General features: G+C 38.4%; 1 pseudogene; it reads right to left on the reverse strand.

Moving 5' to 3' along the window:
• The window catches only part of LOC132650947 (single-stranded DNA-binding protein, mitochondrial-like), a 30,355-nt pseudogene extending 12,090 nt beyond the window's left edge, over nucleotides 1-18,265 (reverse strand).
• Nucleotides 18,266-18,514: the final 249 nt, after the last annotated feature.

Raw genomic sequence — 18,514 nt, forward strand, 5'->3', positions numbered from 1 at the left:
TGATTACTTTGCATATGAGATTAGGAGTTACATATGATATGCCCCCCATGACTATATGGAGCTGTAAATGAATGTCTGGAGATATCATCACCTTAAACTAGGATCTATAATGATGGACAAAGAATGTTTTGTAAAAATGATTTTAAAAGTGAGGTATTATGACCTCCTTTTCCTAGAAATATCAGCTTTCACAGTATCACTGTAGTGTTGTATGACCAAAATAATGAAAAAAATACTTAGATTTAGCACATAAATAAATTCTACAAAGATATGAGGTATAGACATTGATTTATGCCAGGAATTGAATAATAACTGTTGCTGCTTTGGCCTAAATTGTTTTTCTTGAGGTTGTCCATTAAAATTTGATAATATACTTCTCAGGACAAAGCAATATGTCCAAGGCTGCTTAAAGATTTTTTATTTATTGCCATTGAATCTGAGAATGCTTCCAACCTGAGAATGGGCTTTCAGGCTGTGGCAAATATGCCTCCAGATCCTCAAAACTGTCAGGTTATGGGACTGATGAAGAAAAATGATAGTAAAATATAAGGTTTATCAATGCTGACTAAATTTATGACCAAGAGACAGTTAAAACACACGTCTGGGGACAAAAAGGATATCATCTATGTTTTAGAACAATGTGAATCCATCTTTTATTATTGAAATCTGTCTAAATAAAGAGGTACTATGACTGCCAGTCAGTCAAGACTCTAAGTTTCTTTGGACAACCATTTCTGACTCATTTCTGCCCTGCCTTATCCTTCCCTTTTCTCTGGAAACTATCAACTGCTGGGGCTGGTCCCCAGTCTTTCATGACAATCTTTCTTTTCTTTCACAGTAGGGTGACTACTCACAACTGAAGATCTAGAGTTACATGCTTCAGAGTAGATAGGACATGTGATATCTGTTTTCTGGATTTTAGTTACCTAAATCAATATTGTCATTTATATTTCTATCTACTTATGTGCATACCATTTCACTTATCTATATCAGTTGAAGGATATTTAGGTGTTCCCATTTTGTACCTATTGTGAACAGAATAGCAATGAGCATGGTTGAGAAAATATTTTTGAAGGAGTATGTTGAGTCCATTGTGCATATGTCAAGGAAAGTTATAAGTGGTTCATATGGTAGATTTATTTTCATCATTTTGAGAATTCTGCACACTGATTTCCACTGTGGATATACAATTTTGCAAGCACCCTTTGCCAGAGGTCCAGGTTTTTGCCTGTCCAACAGAAGATGTCAACTGTCAGCCTAATTCCTGTTTCCTCCAGAAAAATAAAATACTAAGGGAAAAAATATAGTACCTGTATTATTTATCACAATTACGATTATGTAATTAAAATTTGAATACTTATATGTCCATGAATTAAAAAGTAACATGTATAACTTACTAAAATGTTTTTTCAGAAGTGGTTTCTATTCTGAAATAGAGTGTATCTATATAACATTGTTTAAATGAAGGGCTCATTTAGTTACGGTTAGAAATACATTTTATATAAACTTACTAAAAGTAGGGGTAAATAATTTCATTTGAAGACACTAAGGTATTTTATTATAGTCTGGTTATTGGACTTAATGATGGGTGAGTCATGGTGCTTGAGAAAGATCCCCAAAACTATAGCTGTGCTGACAGATAAACACAAAGCCATGCAGGCCAGGACCAAACCCAGAGGATCCTCAAATGACAGGAAGGTCACTGCCATGGGCAGGCACTTGTTTCTCTCAAGGTTTGGGTACTCTTGAATTCAGCAAGGGATACACTCCTGCTGATCTGTGGCGAGAAAGTAAATCAACATCTCAACTCCTACAAGTCACTCCATGTTCAGTGCATGAAGAAAGATTTCCAATGATACTGTGTGCATCCTATCACATTCTCTTTTACTATAGTACCAAGAAGGACACTAAACATACATTATTTGTCATTTGAGGTAATGGTTGCCTAAGGTTTTTTTTTCCTAGCTAGATCTATGATTAAAGATGTATTTTTTTGTGTTTTTCTCAGTCAATTGTGTCTTATTTATGCTTTATTCTGTCACCCTTGTTTATCATTAATTTTTACAATTTATTCACTTTGTATCCCAATTTTAGCCGCCTCTCTCTTCTCCTCTAGGTCCCAGCATCCCTCCCTACTTCTCTCCTATCCTTCTCCTGTAGTCCTCTGATAGGGAAGGTCCTATCAGACCCTATCCTATCAGGTTCCTTTAAGACTCCCTGTATCCTATTCATCTGTAGGTTGACTAGGTGGTCCCACCAGGGAGAAGTGATCAAGAAGCAGGCAGCCAAGTTCAGAGACTGTCTCTTCTCCCCTTACTAGGAATCCCATATGGACACTGAGCTGTCTATGTGCTACATCTGAGCAGGGGGTCTAATTCCTCTCATGCTCTTTGGTTGATGCATGAGTCTATGCAGGGCCCCAGGACCCAGATTTTTTTTTGTTTGTCGGTCTCCTTGTGTGACTCCTGTCCCCTTTAGGTCCTTCTATCTCCCACTTCTTCAATAAGACATTTTGTGCTCTATACAAAATTTTGCTGTGGGTCTCTGTATCTGCTTCAATCACCTCTTGAGTGGAGTGACTTAGTGTTCATCTGTGAAAGGCTCCTACCCTGTTCTCTCTCTTCTATGCGTTCTGGCGTCTATCCTGTTTTCTTTTCTGAATGAGAATTAAGCATCTTCCCTATGTTTCTCTGTTTCTCCTTGTACTTTAGGTTTTTAAGGTCTGTAGATTTTAGTATGTCCAATCTATATTGTATGGGTAATAATCACTTGTAAATGAATATATACCATACATGTATTTCTGCTTCTGAGATACATCACTCAGGGTGATTTTTTTTAGTTCCATCCATTTGCCTGCAAATTTCATGATTTTCTTGTTTTTAATATCTGAGTAGTATTTCCTTGTGTAAATGTACCACAATTTCTGTATCCATTCCCCCATTGAGGGACATCTAGTTTGATTCCAGATTCTGGCTATTATGAATAAAGCTGTTATTGTCATAGTTGAGCAAATGCCCTTGTTGTATGGTTGAGCATCTTTCTGATATATGCCTAGGAGTTTTTTAGCTGAGTCTTGGGGTAGCAGTATTCCCAGTTTTCTGAAAAAGCACCAGACTGATTTCCGAAGCAGCTGTACAAGTTTAGATTTTCACCAGCAATGGAGGAGGGTTCTCCTTTCTGCACATCTTCTCCAGCATGAGTTGTCCCTTGAGTTTTTTCTCTTAGTCATTCTGTTGGGTGAGAAGTGGAGTCTCAGAGTCGTTTTGATTTTCACTTCTCAGATTTTTAAGGATGTTGAGCATTTTAAGTGTTTCTACACCATTCAATATTTCTCTGTTGAGAATTTCTGTTTAGCCTTGAATCATATTTTAAATTGGATTATTTGATTTGTTGGGTTATTTATATATTCTGGATATTAGCCTTCTGTCAGATGTAGAGTTGGTGAAGATCCTTTCCCAGTCTGTAAGCCATCCTTTTGTTCTGCTCACAGTGTCCTTTGCTTTAGGGAAGATTTTCAGTTTCATGAGATCCCATTTATTGATTGTTGATCTTTGAGCCTGTGCTGCTGGTGTTCTGTTCAAGAAGTTGTCTCCTGTGCAAATATGTTCAAGCCTCTTCCTCATTTTTTTTAATAACAGATTAAGAATGTTAGTTTTATGTTGAGGTATCTGATCCACAAGGAATTTACTTTTGTGCAGGGTGATAAGTATGGATCTATTTGTATGTGTGGACATCCAGTTAGACAAGCACCATTGGTTGAAGATGTTCTTTTTTCCATTGAATGGTTTTGGCTTCTTTGTCAAAATTCAGGCATTGTAGGTGTGTGGGTTTATTTCTGGGTCTTTGATTCAATTCCACAGATCCACCAGTATGTTTCTATGCCAGTACCACACCGTTTTTACTGTTTTTCTGTAGTACAGCTTGAGATCCAAGATGGAGATACCTCCAGAAGTTTTTTATTGTACTGAATTCTTTTAACTATTCTGGATTTTTTGTGTTTTTTATGTAATGTTGAGAATTGTTATTTCAAGGTCTGTAAAGAATTGTGTTGGTATTTTGATGGGAATTGCATTGAATCTCTACATTTCTTTTGGTAGAATGGCCATTTTGCTGTTTTTTCTTACTGGTCAATGAGTATGGGAGATCATTCCATCTTATGATATCTTCTTCAATTTCTTTCTTCAAAGACTTGAAGTTTTTTATACAGATTTTGCACTTGCTTGGTTAGTCACACCAGTGCACTTTATGCTATTTGTAGCTATTGCAAGGTTGTTTTTTTCCCTAATTTCTTTCTCAGCCCTCTTGTCTTTTCTATACAAGAGGGCTTCAGATATTTTTTAGCATCTTTGTATACAGCCACTTTGCTGAAGGTGTTTATCAGCTGTAGTACTTCTCTGGTAGAATTTTTAGGGTCACTCATGTATACTGTCATATCATTTGTGAACAGTGATACTTTGACTTTTTCCCTTCTGCTTTGTATCCCCTTGATTTCCTTTAGTTGTTTTACTGCTCTAGCTAGAACTTCCAGTACTATGTTGAAGAGAAAGGAGAGAGTGAGCAAAGTTGACTTGTCTCTGATTTCAGTGGGATTGATTTAAATTGCTTTCCATTTAGTTTGCTATAGGCTTGTTGTATATTATCTTTGCTGTGTTTAGGCATGTGCCTTTTATCTCTGATATCTCCAAAACTTTAAATATTAATGGAACTTGGATTTTATTAAATGCCTTTCAGCATCTATTGAGATGATTTTGTGGTTTTTGTTTCTCAGTTTGTTTAAGTCGTGGATTACACTGATGGATTTCTGTATATTGTACCTCCCCTGCATGCCTAGAATGAAGCCTACTTGGTCAGGATAGGTGAGATATTTGATGTTTACTTGGATTCATTTTGCGAGTATTTTATTGAGTATTTTTGTTTCAATATTCATAAGAGAGATTGGTTTGAAATTATCTTTTTTAGTGTATCCCTGCCTTTTAGTTAGCCTTTGTGAGGTTTAGGTATCAAGGTGAATGTGGCCTCATAGAATGAGTTTGGTAATGTTCCTTATTTTTCTGTTTTGTGAAATAGTTTGAAGAGTATTGGTGTTACCTCTTCTTTGAAGGTCTAGTAAAATTCTGCGCTGAAACCATCAGGCTCTGGGCTTTGTTTGGCAGGGAGAATTTGATGATTGCTTCTATTTCATTAGGGCATATAGGTCTATTAATTTAGTTACCTGATCCAGATTCAACTTTGATAAGTCGAATCTAGCAAGAAAATATTCCATTTCATTTAGATTTTCAAATTTTGTGGCATATAGACTTTTAAGGTAAAACCTAATGATTTTTTAATTTCCTCAGTGTCTGTAATTATACCTCCTTTTATTTTCTGATTTTGCTGATTTGTATAGTGTCCCCCTGTGTTTTAGTTAGTTATGCTAAAGGTTTCTCTATCTTTGTCATTTTCTCCAAGAACAAGCTCTTGCTTTTGTTTATTTTTTGAATTGCTTTCTTTGTTTCTAATTTATTGATTTCTGCCCTAAGTTTGATTATTTCTAGCCATATACTCCTCTTGTGTATGTCTGCTTCCTTTTGACTAGGTCTTTCAAGTGTGCTGTTATGTTGATTTAAGATGCTTCAGATTTCTTTATGAAGTCACTTAGTTCTATGAACTTTCCTATTAGAATTACTTTCATTATGTCTCATTAGTTTGGGTGAGTTGTGCCTTCATTTTTGTTAAATTCTAGAAAGTCTAATTAGTTTATTTCTTCATAATCCAGCTGTGATTGATTAGAGTTCAGTTTCCATGCATATGCAGGCTATTTACTATTTTTGTTATTATTGAGGTCTAGTTTTAGACCATGTTGTTTTAATATGATACAAGATATTATATTGTTATAATATTCTTTTGTTGGAATGTATACAATTTACCCTTGTTCATTCAAAAGCTGGTTTCTCTGCTCCGTTGTCTGGTTTAAATCCAGATACTGCATTGTGATGCTTTTTATAAGCATCACCTGTCTCAAGTTTGCATAAACATGCCACCATGTGTTCTTTATATTGTCAATCAAAACAACCAGCCCCAATACTGAGTAATGGAGAGGATAAGGTGAGACATTCTGGTCCAGAGTGGGAGGAAGAGGAAGGAGACAGGAGAGGAGACTAGGAGAATCTGCAGGAGAGGGCTTGGCACCGCATGCAGAAATTAACTGGAACTAAAATATCACAAAAAGCAAGTATGATGGGTGAATCTGAATCATAGGAAACTCTGCAGACTTGGAGGTTTAGAATGGAGAAATTTTGGCTAGCATTGTGCTCTAGGTTAATTAAATAAATCCTAGTCTCTGTGTGGTGATTTGGTTATACAGCTGTTTAGGAATAACCACTGCTTAACTAAAAGATTTATCAATAGTAAATATTAATAATCTACAACAAATGGTATCCAACTAATCTAGTATCCACACACTTTCAATCCTACTTTAATATAATTTGGTGGGGGAGAGGAATAAGCTCTCAGCGATACAACCCAAACTTTAAACCTAAAAACTCCCAGATAAATTACTGGCTCTTTAAGAGAGACTCTTAAACATGCCTCAGAGCAAAAGACAGCCTACTTTGGGCAGAACTGAGACTGAACAAAACTGGCTGCCACTATATTCTAACAGGATGAGAGAAACATTAATACAGACTTCTTTGAGCTTGGCAGATAATCTCTTCTATGGTTTTAAGACAGAAATAAAGGAAAGTTTAGAAATTATGACTATGGTTACATTCATATTCCTCAATTTAACTTTAATAATTGATTTAGCCTTTTATGTCTTCTCAAAGGCAAAGGCATTAGAAAAGATACTGGAACAACACAAAGAACATGTAGAACAATGTGAAGAAAAAAATGAAGGTTGGAAACAGGACATAAAAGAAGAGACACAAAAACTTATAGAACATGATAAACAACAGGAAATGAGGGCAGAGGATTTAGAAAAGATACTGGAAAACACAAACAATTAGAACACTACAAAGAAAAATTAAAAGTTAGAAGGGAGGCATAAAACAAGAGATTGAAGAGATTATTGAACAAAACAAACAACAGAGAGATAGGTATGAAATATGGGTACAGACTTAAGAAAAAGAGTTTAGAATACTAAGTAAAGAACATACTCAGGCAGAGGCAAAAGATAATAATAAAGAAAGCCAAACAAAGGTGGTTAGAAACCAAACGTTAGCTTATCCAGTCGGTGTACAACAGAGACCAGCAAATGATGATCACCCACAGGATTACCATGAGACTGAATGGCACCCTGTGGAAGTGCCAGACCAAAGAAAATTTAAAGAAAGTGTCACCAATTTTGGAATGCATTCACCATTTGTAAAACAAATGCTGACTTTCTGGTCAATCAGTAGAGGAATCCCAAAGGACTGGGAGGATATGTCAAAGGCAATAAAAGAACCTGACCCATATTTACAATCACTATCATGATGAAGAGAAGAGGCTAGAGAGATAGCATACAAAAATAGAGCCAGGGCTGTTGGTGTTTCTAAGGAACAGTTGCTTGGTGATGGCCAATAGGCTGACACAGAGATACAAGCTGTATATAATGAAGAAACCTTAGCATTATGTCACCTAGCAGCCTTAAATACCTGGGACAAGGTTGAGGAATCAGGGAAAAGGATTGAGCCATTCTCTCAGGTCATACAAGCTCCACGTGAACCATTCATTAACGTTTTGCAAAGATTGACCTCAGCTGGTGGTACAAGCATATCAGATCAACTAGCTAGAAAAGCCTTTGAAAATGCAAAGATTTTGAATGCAAAGAGGTAATACGGCCATTCAAAGCAAGGTGTGCACAAAAAGACAAATGGGTTATAAATACAATTGACAACAGACCTCAATCACCCAATTTGGCCTTGATAAGAGAAGCTATCCCTAAAGACATTGGGAAATGTCTTAATTTTGATGGGCAAACGGAGTTACCAAAAAAAAAAAAAAAAACAAAATAATTCAAAAGGGAGTCTATACTTTTTAGAATATGCAGAAGATGTGGCAAGGGTTGACATCAGATTAGTGAATGTAGAACACAGAGAAATAGGGTAATCCTTTATCAAAAATGCCTGAGGGGACCTTTCTCAGGCCTCAATACAGGACAGGGATACTCTTCCACAAGAAAGTTAAATGCCACTGCCCTGGGAATAAACATTAAAAACTTCAACAGTGAGGCCAGGGTAAGTTTTATAGATAAATCAAACAAAACAAAACAAAACAAAACAAAAAAAAAAAAACAGGAAGGGAAAAAACCAAGTATACTGGCAAACCTCTATAAATGATCATAGGCCAAAGTTAAAGATAATTTTAAATAATATTGAAATTGAAGGAATGGTGGATACTGGGGCTGATGTCGCAATTATCACTCCTAAATTTTGACCCCCAAATTAGCCAATTCAAGAGGTCGATATCCAATTCCAAAGAGTTGGAACTTTATCTAAAGTGAAACAATAAGTCAGGTGGCTTAAATGTATAGGACCAGAAGGTCAAATAGGAAAATTAAGGCCATATGTGGCTGAGATAGCCATAAACTTATGGGAAAGAGATCTGTTACAACAATGGGAGACCCAGATTAACAACCCCCAGTTTCAGAGGCAAAACAGGTAATACTCCTGATAAAGAAGTTAAAATTATTTTAAAATGCCATCAAAAAAGATACAGGCTGCCCAGCCTGTCCATAAACCAGATACAAGCATTCTTTTCAACTTCATGTTGGGAAGCCACTGCTAATAAAACCCCCACCACCTTACCAAGGTGGTTGGTTGACCAACCTATTTGGATTGAACAATGGTCTATGAGTAAAGAAAAATTACTGGCATTAAAACAGCTAGTCCTGGAAGAACTGGAGGCTCAACATATAGAGGAGTCCAACAGCCCTTGTAATTCTCCGGTATTTGTCATAAAAAAGAAATCTGACAAATGGAGGATGTTAACAGATCTCAGAGCCATTAACAAAATTATTCCGGCAATGGGGTCATTACAATCCGGAATCCCATTGCCTTCCATCTTACCTAAACAATGGCTTATTATAGTGATTGATTTAAAGGATTGCTTTTTCACAATTTCTTTACATGAACATGATAGGGAAAGGTTTGCTTTCTCAGCACCCACTTTTAATAGAAGCTGTCCAATAAAGAGATATCACTCGAGGGTCTTACCACAGGGGATGTTGAACAGTCCTACTTTGTGCCAATATTTTGTACAACAGCTGTTAGAGATAATTCATAAGCAGTTTCCTCAATCCATAATTTACTATATGGATGATATCTTATTAGCTGATTCAGATAGAAAAACATTAGAAAATATTTTTGATGAAATAAATAGAACTTTGTCTTGTTGGGGTTTAGAGATTGCTCCCGAAAAAGTACAAAGAGGAGATTCTATTAATTACCTAGGGTACAAAATAGGTCTACAGAAAACTCCACCACAAAAAGTACAAATTAGAAGAACCCAATTAAAAACTCTCAATGATTTTCAAAACTTGCTGTGAGATATTAACTGGCTCTAGCCTACATTTGGTTTAGCTACTCAAGAGCTAAATAACTTATTTCAAAACTTACAGGATGATAAGGACTTTAAAAGTCCAAGAACATTATCAATTGAAGATGAAAGTGAATTGGCTCTGGTAGAAAGGAAATTACAAGATGCATATATTGACCATATTGATCCAAATAGGACCTGTATTTTGGTTATCTTGCTTTCCACTCATTCTCCCGCGGGAATTCTTATGCAGAAGGTCAACTGTGTCTTAAAATTGATATTTTTGGCACACAAACAAAATGAAAAATTTAAAACCTATATAGAAAAGTTCCTGAATTGATCCTAAAAGGAAAAATGAGACTTCATCAGTTGGCTGGAACAGATCCAGCTGAAATTCTGGTGCCCTGTACCAATGCTGAGATTGTATCGTTATGGGTAGAGATATTGGCAAAGAGCTTGTTGTGAGTTTTTGGGAGAAATCAGCAAAAGGTACCCAAAAATCAAGTCACTTCAGTTTATAAAAAGAAACAATTGGATTCTCCCTCGTATAATAAAAGGAACTCCAAATTTTGGAGCTCCCACATTTTATACGGATGCCAATAAATCAAAAAGGGCAGGTTGTAAGTCAGAAAATCTGAGTAAAGTGGTGGGGGGGTCCTTATGATTCAGTTCAAAAATCAGAATTATATGCAATTCTCTTGGTGTTATCAAATTTTCAAGAATCTCTTAATATAGTCACTGACTCTCAATATTCAGAAAGATTTGTTCTACATATAGAAACTTCTGATCTAATTCAGGATAATTTGGACTTAACTTCACTCTTTCTTCAGTTACAATGAGTAATCAGAAATAGAAATAATCCATTGTATATAACAGATCAGATTTGATATGGGTCCACCAGGCCCTCTAGCACAAGACAATGTTGAAATTGATCAACTATTGACAGGAAGAATATTAGAGGCCTCAGAATTTCATTTAAAAAAACACCATGTTAACAGCAAAGGCTTAAAAAGAGAGTTTTCTATCACTTGGCAACAAGCCAAAGAAATTGTGCAAAAATGTCCCACTTGTTCTTTATATAACTAAACTCCACTACCTGTAGGAAGTAACCCTAATGTTAACCAAAGAAATGAAATTTGGCAAATCACGTGTTTTATTTTATAGAGTTTGGTAAACTGAAATATGTGCACTATACTATAGACACATATTCAGGGTTCCAATGAGCAAAAGCCATAAGTTCTGAGAAGGCTGATTCAGTTATTACACATTTATTAGAAGTGATGGAAGTTATGGTTATGCCTACACAGATTAAGACTGATAATGCTACAACATATGTCTCTAATAAAGTGAAAAGATTTTTTTTACATATTATAAGATAAAACATGTAACAGGTATAACTCACAATCCTGCTGGTCAAGCAGTCATTGAAAAATAGAATCATACTTTAAGGGACATGCTTAACAATCAGGGAGGGGTATTAAAACACCACAGAGATAGATTACATAATGCTTTATTGACCTTAAACTTCTTAAATGTTAATGAAAAACAAAAAACAGATGCACGACACTTGGTTATAGAAAAAAAACTGCTGAATTATTTCAGCCTATATATTTCAAAGATATCCCAATTTCAAAATGGACAGTAGGGAATGTGTTACACACTGGGGAAGAGGTTTTGCATATGTTCACACAGGAGAAGAGAAATTATGGGTTCCTTCAAAACTAATAAAATCAGATATCACAGAGGAAGATCACCTGAAGACCTTGGCCACACACAAGAAGAGAGAAATCAAGAAGACCAAACAGAACAGGTAATATAAATTGATAATCCCTTCACATGGGAACAACTCTACAACTGACTGAGACATAAAAAATGTCTCTAGCGGAATTTCAGCAGTGCATGGCCAACAATTCCTTGGCTATAATAGCCTCAATATTTATTATGCCATTCTTTTAATTGGCATTGATAAAATTGCTTTACAGTTTAATTTCATACTGAACATCTCTTACATTTATAATTTTAGAACTGTGTAATGCTTGTGAGAAATTATATGTTTGCAGAACAAAAGGAGTGAATACTGGAGATGCTGGACCAAACCTGACAGAATCCTCCTTCCAGCATGCTGAGATATTAACACATCTGTTTCAGAATCTTGCATGTTCCATAATTCTGCTTGTTTCTGCCTCAACTGCTTCAATTGGTGTTTCTCATCATGACCTGTTCCCAAGAGAGCTTTGAAGAAAGCTACAAATCTTAATTGGTCCAGCATTTTAGACTGTTCTAAACAGGACTTTTATTAACTCTTATTATTTTCTCAACATTCAAAGACTGGACCACAAATATTGCTTGCTTAATTAAACATGTTTTCATTTTTCTTTGGGTCCCCAGCAGTATTTCTGCATGTCCAAAATGTCAGCTAGAAGAAATCACTGATAATGATGTCCTATTTTTTTTTAAGGGGGAATGGGTAGGTTTTTGGTTGTTTTCTGTGGCTACAAGTGTTTATTGTTGTTGGGAGATATTTATAAATTAATAATGGTCTTACTCAGAGTGAAACTGTTATGTCCAGTACGGGAACCCCAAAAGACCAGGGATACACTCTGCTGTAAATACATGAGGTTTTTAAAACTGTATACATGTTTGGATATGGGACATAAACTTCCTGTGGACACAGGAGAGGAATGTAGCCCTGAGATCTAGGGAAGCATGGTTTTTATGGGGCAAAACTGCAAGCAGGAACTTACATGCTTTGGCATTACATGATTGGGGAAGGGGAATTGACTTTTGAAATGATTGGTCCACTTTAGGTACTGAGACTACAAACAGTTCTAGCCTGGTCTTACGGGCCAGTTTCCTAGCAACTGTATAATTAGTGGGCAGGAAAGAATGCAGTAAGGGTAATTTGTCCCCTCAGGGCATTAAGGCTCATTCTTCCCCAAGGTGGCTGGATGTGTTTCCAACTAACTAGCCTTTATTCATGCTTCTGCTTTAAACTTTAAAACAATACCCACTGATTTTAAGTCTTTGGTCTCTCAAATCCACTTAGAATTAATGTAATTGAGATTTTAAAACTGAAATAAAATGAAGTTTCAAATCTTTCTTCCACCTGCTATTTTTCCCATAAGCTCTACTGTGTGCCTTCCTTGTGAAAGGAACCTGGAAATGTGCCAGTAGGCCTGGTTCTGATATTTTTTTTATTTCAATATTATTATTATTATTATTATTATTATTATTATTATTATTATTATTTTGGGTTTTTGAGACAGGGTTTCTCTGTGTAACACTGGCTGTCTTGAACTTTCTCTGTAGAACAAGCTGGCCTTGAACTCACAGATACTCACCTGCCTCAGCCTCCCAAGTGCTGGGATTAAATGTGCGTGCCAACATGCTTGGCAGGACTTTTCTGTAGCCTGATTGAAGTCATACTATGTAACTTAGAACATGTCCAGTGTTGTGAGTGTAAAGAGCTGGCAGGGGGCACAAGCCCTTGTTTTTTGGAGACAGGGTTTCTCTGTGTAGCCTTGCATGTCCTGGACTCGCTTTGTAAACCTAGATGATCTGGAACTCATACCACTGCTTGCCCCACTGAGGGTCACAGGCATATGACATCACAGCTGGCTTTTGTTATAATCCTTAAAAATGATTTATAATCTCTGTCTACCTTCCCAAGACCAGGCCTGTTTTGACTGGGAGAGTCGGCACTCACTAAAATAAAGGGGGGCAGGGACCCAGGATTCTTTTTTCAGTGAGCAGGGACTGGTTGGGCCCTGGCTGAATAGAAGAATTTAAACTGGACACATTTAAACTGGGATTATGTGAATTTGTGGCTGGGGCTGTGTGTGCAATAAACTAGCTTTACTTACTAATGGAAGGGTGTGCTTTTTCCTCCTCTCTTAGGAAGTGTAATTCTCATCTGATTGTTTGTTTTTATATGTATGAGTGTTTTGTCTGCATGGGTAGGTGTGCCTGTGTATCAGATGGAGGTGAAGGTGTGTGAAGAGGGCAGAAGAGGGAGCTAAAGTCCCTGGAACTGGACTTACAGATGGGGGTAGATACCAGGTGCAAAACAGAACTGGTCCTTGGCAAGAACAAGTACTCTTAACCCCTGAATCATCGCTGTAGCCCCTGAACTATAAAAGGCATCCATCATCTCGTCCTCAGTGTTGTGGCATATTGGAAGAAATCCTCTCACAATATTGACCATAAGTCTAGAAGGAGGTCACTGAAATTTCTGGGATCCTGCGATGCCCTGCAGCCAGCATGACCTTGCCCCCGGTGCTATGGGGGTTAGTAAGGAAAGTGGAAACCACATTGCAGAACACCATCATTCTGGGTGTCAGAAGCCTGGCTTCTGTAAATATGTAAAGCTCTAGCCAGTAAAGTGATAGTAGACACTCCTCAGTGACAGGACAGCTGGGTATCCCAGGATACAGTAGAAAGCAAGAGTTGTGTGCTTGTTGAATATGACAATTGCCATGGCCCGAGAGCATAGATTTGTGTCACTCCAAATTCCATGTTCCAATGTGGAGGGAGTCCCATGAAATATTTATAATATCAGAACAGCCATAAATGCTCTTCAGTTAGACCTTAGAAAAGTGGGTTATGGCAAAGCATAGAAAACAGCTATGGGACTCCAATGCCATCAGGTGAAAATTTTAACATCAGGCCTGCCAGACGCTTGTGTTCTAGTTAGCACCACCCTACAGGTATTCATCAGTCCTAGGATACTAGGTCCAACAAAGAGGCTGGCAAGGAATGTCTAATAGGAGCTAAAGAGGGCCAAGACAAATTGTTATTAGGCTGTGGACATACTGTCTCCACCTCACTCCATTTCTGATTGGTCAGTCAGATCTGTCCACATGTTTCCTCTGTAGGAATTCTCATTCCTATGACGAGGTAGGTGGTCAGGTTCAGGGTTTGCAAATCTGTCAACGTGGGAGAGACATTCCCACCGAACTCCACAGACAACAAGTCAAATCCAAGAGCAAATGAGAAGGACAGACAGGCGACTGATACCAGAAACCACCTCAGTGTTCCAGAATTATAGAAAGATCCACACATACACATATAGCAGTATTCTTTCTCTGTCTGTCTGTCTCTACCTCTCTGTCTCCCTTTCTTTCTCTCTCTCTCTCAAACATATACACCACAAATGAATCATGAACAGACTCTCAGAGTGTCTTGCTGGGTAATACAGATGACTGTGCTGTGGTGGCCAACAAAGAATAAATAGTAGAAGAAGCAGTAGCAGCAGATAATCAAGGGATCGCTTAGAATTCTGGGATTGCCCTTGACAATGGCCAGGAAAGGCTTAGTACTTCACAAATTGATTTAAACCACAGCAGTGATAGCAAAGAAGCACAGAGATGTACCAAAACCTAGACCAGAAAACCCTAAAGGGCAGGCCAGATCATTAGTTTGGGGAGGTGGATTTATGTCACAGGCACACACTTTCGTATTTCATAAAGAGGAAATTGTCAGGCTCCAATCTTCCAGAAATCAATAAAACGGTTGAGGTGTCTAATGTTATCAATAAAAATAGCAAAGAAAAAACACGAGGGAAACGTGGGTACAAAGATACAGATATTCACTCACACAGAAATACCATAAAAGTGTGAAATTAGAAGCCATATGCATACAAAAGAACTGAATATATATTGTAGCCTTGACAACCCACAAATATGCCCTTGAGTTTTTCTGTTACTGCTCATGAGGCTAACCAGTTAGTCTGGTTTGTGGCCCCTTGGAGAAAACTAACTTTAAAATTCATTATTATTATTATTTAAAGAGGTAGTGAGTGTTCTTTTTGGAGGGAGGGGAATTTTATTGATGATCCATGGTGCATTTCTTTTTTTTTTCTTTGAAAATTTATTATTTGTAGAGTATTCTGTCTGCATACCAGAAAAAGGAGCCAGATCTCACTATAGATGGTTGTGAGCCACCACGTGGGTGCTGGAAATCAAACTCGGGATCTTTGGAAGAGAAACCTGCAATCTTAAGCTCTGTGACGTCTCTCCAGCCCCATCGTTTATTATTATTATTATTTATTTTTTCTTATCAGTTACATTTTATAAACTCTGTATCCCAGCCGTGTCCCAATCCCTCATTCCCTCCCAATCCCTCCCTCCCTCCCTCCCTCCCTCCCTCCCTCCCTCCCTCCCTCCCTCATCTCCTCCCTGCCCCTTTCCAAGTCCACTGATGGACTTGGAAAGTCTCCTCCCCATTCATCTGATCCTGTTTTATCAGGTATCTTCAGGACTGGCTGCAAAGCCCTCCTCTGTGGCCTAACAGGACTGCTCCTCCCTTCGGGGGTGGAGAGGCCAAAGAGCCAGTCATTGAGTTCCTGTTAGAAATAGTCCTTGTTCCCCTCACTTTGGGAAAACAATTGGTTACTGAGCTACCACAGGCTACCTCTGAGCAGAGGTTCTAGGTTATATCCATACATGGTCCTTGGTTGAATGTCAGTCTCAGAAAAGACCCTGTGCCCAGATATATTTGGTCCTTGTGGAGCTCCTATCCTTTCCCAATCAGACTAACTCCCCTTCTTTCTTATGATTCCCTGTACTCTGCCAAAGGTTTGGTCTTGAGTCTTTGCTTTGAAAACACTGCTAGTTAGAGTCTTTCAGATACGCTCAGTAGACTCCTGTCATACGTTCAATGCACATCCCATCTGTCTTTCTAAACGAGGATTGAAAATTCACCTTCTTTCATTTCCCCTACTTAACTAAAATGTTCTCAACTCTGGGCCTTTGATATGTTCTTTATCATCTTGTGCTGTTAAATCCCTCTTGTTTTCTTTAGGTTTCATAGTAGATTTTATAGTGACGTACACATTTCTCTGCATGGTCTATGGGTTTGTTTATGGTGGAGTAGCCCACAAAACTGTAAGCTTATAGAGAAAGAATTGTGTTTGCATGAATTATTTTCTGTGTGTTCAGGACTTAGCACAGTATTTGGTACCTAATGCACAAACAGTAACTATCTGGGGAAGGACAAATAACCTTTTAAACAGTAAATGGCTTTAACAATTTCTTCATAATTTGATAGTAATACAGAATTCCCACACAGAGGATGGGAGTATGTAGCATTTTATTTGTTAATGCCAGCCATTGTGCTATCTGTAATAAACTTCTCATGGAGTCTTTTTATCTTGTTCTGTTACTGTTGTGACTAGTATAGCCTCCTCTATGCCTGTTGCCTTCTCTCTGTTCTCTTTCATTTCTCCCATAACAAGTTACTTCCTTTAATCTTTAATGAGGTTTAGCATCTGGCTTTATCATATGCAAGGACTATCTGTATCTACCTGTTTTGTACAGGAGCTCGGAATAAAGCTTGGAAGTAGAACATTTGCATCACATATATGAGGTAAAGAAGGAGGAGAAAGAAAAGGAACAGGAGAAGCAAAGCATTGCTTTTCTTTATGCAGATGCTCTGCCATAAATAGGGAGGTTAACAGTCTCTGCCTTCCAAGCAAGATAGAAATTACAGATACAGCAACAGTGCTACTTATTTGGTATTAGTTTTTAACCTGGTCCCTCTCCTGACATTCACTCTGTACCTGCTTTGTACATAGTTGGGTTCATGTGCATGTACATTTTCTGCAAAGAATCTATGTTTTCATTAAATTTTATGAGAGGTCAGATCCTCAAAAAATGTCCTGGGTTTTGCATTCTGCCATACTTATCCCTAGGAGACCATGTCTGTGAATCTGATTACCTCCTCTCTGTACATCATTTGATGTTACGACTTCAGGATGCATCTTGAACCTTGTTTTCAAGAGAATGTTGTAAACATGCCCTAAGCTTAACAGGCATTTTGTGCCTCATGAAAAATATTTCATCATAAAATGTTCTGTCTGAAGTGAGCATCTGAGATCATTGTAAAATGCACTCAGTTACCTTCATTTTAGTCATTAACATTATTAGAACGATTTATTGTTTTTCATTCCTTTTTTAAGAGACGTAAGCATGATGACCCTGGTGTAAGGGACTGTGTACACACTGTTAACTATGAAAATAAAACCACACATTCAGTACAAGCAAAACCTCCAAATATTGATAAGAATTAGGTTTAGATTTAGGGCCCCAAAATAATTCAGTTGAAATGTGAGGAAGACATTGAAACAGCAAGCTTTTAGAGTATATATATATATGCACGTAACTATGATGAAAGGATGTACACATAAACACAACTTAAGAATTCTTCGGCATACACACAAAAGGTGGAACTTAATTAAGCAGGATTTGTTTTCCTTTCTGTTTTTTTGCCAGGAAATTTTTGAACATGTTCTTCCTCTCTCCTCCCCTCCCCTCCCCTTTAGCACTTTGGGGAGCACATTGACAGAGGTTCCCCACCCATGCAAACCACAATCATATACATATGCTTTCTTAGATTTTCTAACAAAATTCTTCTAGTTGCCACTCTGGGACCTGGCCTAAAAAATAATTGGCCTTTCCAAGTACATTCGTTAGACTGGGAGGTCCAAGCTCCCCCACCTCTCCTGTCCTAGGGCAGGCAGAGGCAGCACTGGACCCTCTGCACTTCCTTTCCGGGAGGACTGGCCCATTATCACTCTTCCTCAGGATGCATGGCACAAGTGTATCCCGAGGAACTCTGCACACTGCGCCCCAGCCTCCCAACCCCGGCGGCAGGAGGGCACAGTCCCGGGTACCAGCAGCCAGCACAGAAGCTCTTGTCTGGATGCAGGCAGGCTCTCCCGACCCGCCCAGCCCCCGGCTGCAACGCTGCGGTCTCTCCCCGCGACCGCCATCCTGCGGGTCCCTCACACACGCCCACAGCCAGCCAAGCTCGGCTGCACTGGGATGGCTGCTGATACCCGTGGACCCGCTGCTCCTCCACCTCGGGACCCAACCCTCTCTCCTTCCCGCCTCCCAGCCGCGATGCCAGGCCCAGCACCACCTAGCCCACTGGAGGGCTGCTGGGGGCGGAGGCGGAGCCCAGAGGCAGAGGCGGGGGAGGAGCCCGAGAACGGAGGCGGAGCCCGGGGCGGAGACGGGGG

This window comes from Meriones unguiculatus, assembly GCF_030254825.1.
Source record: "Meriones unguiculatus strain TT.TT164.6M chromosome 13 unlocalized genomic scaffold, Bangor_MerUng_6.1 Chr13_unordered_Scaffold_37, whole genome shotgun sequence".
Taxonomy (NCBI): Eukaryota; Metazoa; Chordata; class Mammalia; order Rodentia; family Muridae; genus Meriones; species Meriones unguiculatus.